The 5,798-nt window shown below is 37.8% G+C and overlaps 1 long non-coding RNA gene across 1 annotated transcript in view; it reads right to left on the bottom strand.

The window, feature by feature from the left end:
- LOC112552099 overlaps nt 1–1,574 on the bottom strand; it is a 10,970-nt gene extending 9,396 nt beyond the window's left edge. The window contains exon 1 of the long non-coding RNA XR_003096459.1: nt 55–1,574. This is a non-coding gene — a long non-coding RNA (uncharacterized LOC112552099). The remainder of the gene's footprint in view (nt 1–54) is intronic.
- Nucleotides 1,575–5,798: the final 4,224 nt, after the last annotated feature.

The following is a 5,798-nucleotide window of genomic DNA, read 5'->3' as shown; positions in this document are numbered from 1 at the left end:
AATACTTTGAGATCCTTATATGCAAAGTTATGTTATTAGACTGCATTGTTTTACCTGGATCTTTATCTGTGCCTGGGGAAGTCAGGAAGTGCTCAATGTATATGCACTTGGACAAATCACTAGCACGATCCCGTGATGCTGCGTGGCTGTCCGAGTGCGAGGTAGTTCTGTGGCTGCTACTGACCAGGCGTAGCGTGACCCGATCAGCAGAAGCACGTTTCCTGCTGGAGCCGTGCTGCCAAGGGGACTGAAAGTGCACAGATGCATGAGTTAACCTGAGGATCAGGCTGTGCCCTCTATAAACTCTTTAGGGAATAATTTGCAGGGAACGCTACAGACTTCTTCTATCTAAACCCCTCCCACAGCTTTCTTTGCAGCAGGGGACAATCACACATTTATTATCTTTATCAATATTTCTGCAGCAGTTGCACAATGTTGCTGAAGAGGCAAAACCCAATGCTGACGTTGTGCAGGGCTCTTTTTCTGGAGTTCATAATTTGTTTTGTTTTTCTACAAGCTTTTTACTTGTTTAATTATATTACCATAGCAAAAGAACTCTGCTTATGAATAGAAAACAAAAAGGTGTTAAAAACACTTCTTAGCAGATGTAAAATTACAAGCGTGCAGTTTCTTATTGCTTGGGAGTAGAAATTCAACAGGACCACTAGAACAAGGCAAACAAAATTAACTTAAAATTAAACATTGAAAGGAAAACTTAAACTAGCATCAACTTGAGAGCTTGCTCTTATTTCCTGCAGCATTCTTCTTATATTAGGGCCCTGACTTGTGTATCATTCAAACAGGGGAAGGTGCTGAAACTAGTGATAAGAAAGGAAAACTGTACATCAGTTTTACCCTCCAAATTGTAGAACAGCTCCATGAAGTTCAGCTGCAACAGTAAGTCTGCAGTGATTTTATATGGAAGGCACCCAAATCCAAAAAGGATGAGAGGCAGTACAGGACACAAAGGTTTTATACTCGAGTCCTATTGAAGTCAAGAATGACTTTTTTTTTTTTATTTTGTTCATTAAACCTTGCAGCAAAGTCAGTCATTTATCCGAGTTCCTAGAACCTGCTTTATTGATTTGAGAAGTAATATGCATGATGTCTGTCCAACATTATAATGTATAGACTATTACACAATATATGCCTTTTTGGGTTTTTAGCCAATTGAGGAGTGAAAGCTATCCCAGTTGTGACTGGTTAGAAGCTAGGCGTGGAATCTTCAAATTCCTTCAATTTTCAATTCCTTTGTCTTTCTGCTTCCACTGAAACGGACAGTAACATTCTCTAGAAATTCATGTCTTGTTTCTTCCTTATTTTGTATTCTCCAGTTCTCGTTTTATAATTTTTACACGCAACATTTTTATAATGTAATCTTGCGTTTGTCTCTTCCGTGTATTACCAACCTCATACTGTATACAAAATATTTTTAATTGACTATGTAACAATTAATAAAAATACCGTTCTTTAAAGAGAAATTCACACTCTAGGAAATTGTGGCAACAATTAAAATTTGTTTTTAAGAAAACTTAGAGAACATGATTGCTTATTCCCACTTGGGCCCCAGTACCACATTCTGTGAATAGTATAAACCCCCATTATAGAATACATTCACAAACACACACCAGGTGTGATAGAAAATATACCATTTTGCTTGAAGAGTCTCTCTGAGTTTAAAATTAGCACATTGATTATGAGATCATTTAAGACTACAGAATTGTCATGGTGAACAACTGAAAACATCTTGGCACAGTATGAAACGTTAAGTGATATTTATACAAACAATTAATGAGAGATTTCTGTGAATTCTCTTGAGATTGATGAAAGAAAAGCAATAACCTTGTTTGCTGGGGAGGGGGTTGCAGGTTGCAGCTTAAAAGCAGTTGATTTTCCTCCAAATTGCACTCTGACAAAAGATAAATCTTAGGGTAGATTTTTTTTTTTTTACATTTATGTAAAAAAGGTACTTTGTATTTAGAGTCTGTTTTATGCCACATTCAAAAATACATCAGTTATGTTAGGTAGCATGAACTGTTGATCTTAAAACTAGAATCAGTCTTATTGCACTCTTAAAATGCATTCTTATTATAAAGAAGGCTATTATTGTGAAAATGTTATTTCAGTTTGAATCACTGTTGTTTTGAATATTCATCAACACTTGCATAGTGTGTAAAATACATTAAGAAAGATGAAAGAAAAATATCCAAAATTAGAACAAATGAGATAATATAGGAGTTAGTGGACTAAGACAGTATATAGCTACTTAAAAGTAATCAGATACTTCATCCAAATCTTAAACAACAATTACAACAAATCCCTGGCCAAGTTAGGCTGAATGGTTCTCACCAGGATTTATGCAAGTCAAAAGTCTTAACTTAAATCTAGAAAATACAAATGAACTGCTCCAGACCAAATGAAGCCCAGGGACTCTAAGCTTTGAGCTGTTACCAAGTCTCTCCAGCTTGAGACCATTGAAGTCTTGTGTTTACAATGAATACAACAAGAGTTTTTGTTCTAGATTAGTTTTTTTGTTGTTTTTTTTACTTTATTTCAAAATGACTGACATTTAATTTCGAACTAAAGAGAACCCATGAAAACAAATCAATGTTAAAAAGAAACAAACTAGAAAAATTACTTATGCCATGAATTTAAAAAGCAAATAAGATATTATTTTATATTAAATGATATAAACTGCACATAAGTTTCTCTCTATATCCATATATATGCATGTGCACACACATACACATATCATTCTAAGTTACGTCCCAATTTGTAAATTAGTTATTTTTTTTCTTCGGGTGGGGGGGGGGGGGGGGGAGGTTGTTTTCTTCTTTTTGAGGACTTAATTTTATAGACAAAACATGCCAAAAAGTTGCTAATGTTGATTTGTTTTCACAGCCTGTCTAGTTAAAATTAAATGTCAATCATTTTGAAATTAAAAAAAAAAACCTCTCACTGCATTCATTGTAAATATGAGACTCTTCAGCAGTCCTGAGATGGAGACATTCAGTAACAGCTGCAAAACCCCAAATCTAAATATAAACTGTCTAGAACAGGGGTCAGCAATGTTTTTGGGCCAAGTGCCAAAAACACCTGCAGCCTTGACTTGAGATGTTAGCATGCCAGGAGTGGATGCCAGGGAGCCACAAAGGGCCCAATCCTTGTCATGGCAGTACAGCCATGGCCCCTTCTCTGCTGTCAGACCCGAGGTGCACGCATCAAGCAAAATGCCTTCGTGAGCTACACTGGCACCCATGCCAGGGGTTGCTTACCCTGGTCCAGAACCTCACAGGACCTGCAGATCCTGCAAAAGCCCATAGATATTATTATCTACGTTTGTATAACCCAGCCAGAGCTCCAAGACCCGAAGTGCAGCTCTTGTGTTGGGTACTGGTTGTTGTATCACCTTCATGTGCTCATATAGCCACTTCTATATTTGTGCATTGTGATGCCCAGAATTTAGATGAATCAGTGCATGCTCGTCTCACTAGGGGGCAGCAAAAACAAGGACTTCATTAGATGATCATGCTGATGTATGATGCAGGACTGGTCACTCGCCAGGAGTATGCACAAGTGTATGAGCCCCTTAACAAGCTGGAACCGCAAAGGGCAACATTTGGCTGCATGCCATCATTTAAATGGTAAGGTGAAAACAATAGAGAGCATACAACTAAAGAGAAGTAACCCAGCTGTCCAGCAAAGCAGTGTGGGATACTAATGAAAAGGACTCGGTAGATGTACTCAGCTCAAATGCTGTAATCTTAGTTGTAAGGTGCACGTGCATTTGTGCACTTCCTTTACACTCTGTGAATGTTATGCATGAGTATTTCTATGTGGATTTGGATGGCCCACATCTGGTTGTATGCAAGCAGCAATGGATTTTGCACACATACTTTTAGCAGGTTTGTATCTTTTACTGATCTATGCAGAGTATTTTAATTAAGCAGATAACTGGAAAAAAAACTTGAAAAGAACCTTTCTTTGATTTGTAAACAGCTCCAGGGCTGATTAAAATAATTAAACAAACACAGGCTAATGTTAAATAAGGACACTTAAAAAAAATTACATTTAATGGTATATGCCATTAAAAGGATATAAAAATAATAAGCATCTTAAGAGAAAAGGATATTGCATGCTCATGTTGAAACTGCACCTGTTGAAACCAAAGGAAAGACATTTTAAAATTCTTGTGGAGCACTGACCCCAATGTTAAAAGCCTGTGAAAACTATGCATTAAAAGATTCCTGATGAAAAATCCTAATTGCTGACATAAAAGTGTTAAAGTACATTTCCCAAAGCTTCACCAGTGCTCTAAGATTGAAAATAGCTGGCCGATTTCTTACCTAGCAAATATATGCTCATTAGTTGGTATGAATTTTTAATGCCACAAATGGACAATAATTCTGTAGAGCAGTGGTGTTCAACCTTCTTGCCCTGCGGGCTGGATGACTGGTACAGAGGTGAGGTCCAGAGTGCCAGCCTGAGCCCACATGCCAGATCCAGCTGCAGCCCAGCCGTTTACTGACCGGAATCTGGGCACCAAATCTGGCTGCGACCTGGCCCCACACACCAGCGCGTGTAGCTGCATTATCTGGCATGCAGGGCTCACTGTGGGTCTGAACATTTGGAGCCAGAGTGGTGGCAGTATTAATTGCCATGGCTCTAGAAGTGGTGGAAATTAACACTGCCACTGCTCCAAGGATTCAACCTGTGGGCTGAAGGTTGAGTACCACTGCTATAGTGCAAAATAAGGTCCATTGATTTCTCAACATTTTGCAGCAAACTAATTTTTCATTGAAATGAGAACATGGTTTATTCATTATTCAACATAGTGGTCATTAGATCATATTTGGTCATTAACTTTTCAAATTGGTATTTTACTGGCTGCCAGCTTAAAATCACATGATCTGTTTACAGACATACAGCACAATTTGGCACAGGCCAAAAAGGGAACCAGTATTCAAGCTTCATTATCTAAAGATACTGATCTAAATCCATACTTAGGCTTCCCTTTGTATGGATTTAGGCACAGCTAGCCTCATGTACCCATTGCTAAAGGAAGGAGGATTAAAAAAAAAAGTACTGTAGAAATCATAATTTTTAACTTGCAAACTGTGCCTATGGAATCGTGAAAGATAGGTAAGAGACTGAATGCATACATGATTGTGTATGTATATTCACAATCATGGTTTCTGTACACAGTAAGAGTATTGCACAAAAGTGTACCATTTAAACAAAATAACATAACTTCTATATATGGGTCTGTATAATTGCAATAATCAAACAAATGTGCCATGATTTAGGATTTCAGGTGCCAAGCGTGGAGGCCATGGAGCTGGAGAAAAAGGGTCCTTGATTTAAAAGTCTTGTCTGTTCTTCAGAAGCAGTTTATACACAAAAGCACAGCTGTCAGGGTGTATCCTGTCACAAAGCCGAGGATACCTTTGTGTAAAAATGTGATCTAGTGCTGCACAAGCAGCAGAAGTACAAGTGAAATCTTCTACCACATAATTTATCTGAAGGGCTGACACTAGCAATAAACTCTTGGATATTATTATTTATTGAGCCTAGCTGCTACTCACAGCTATAGAAATGGGGTGTAATGGGTAAAATCCCTGTAGGAGTCAAGTCAGAAAACATTAATACATTAAACAAATTTCTGATCTGTAGTGCTATGAGGAGCTTTTTAGGATTTCTTCATTTTTATGGAATATTATTGAATAGCTTCCCAGAAATCTTAAGACACAGCTGCAGCTATGGCTTTTAACATCTAGCAGTTTGGATGTGGACCAGCA

This window comes from Alligator sinensis, unplaced genomic scaffold (assembly GCF_000455745.1).
Source record: "Alligator sinensis unplaced genomic scaffold, ASM45574v1 scaffold170_1, whole genome shotgun sequence".
NCBI lineage: Eukaryota > Metazoa > Chordata > Crocodylia > Alligatoridae > Alligator > Alligator sinensis.
This window is presented reverse-complemented; position numbering and strand designations above follow the sequence as displayed.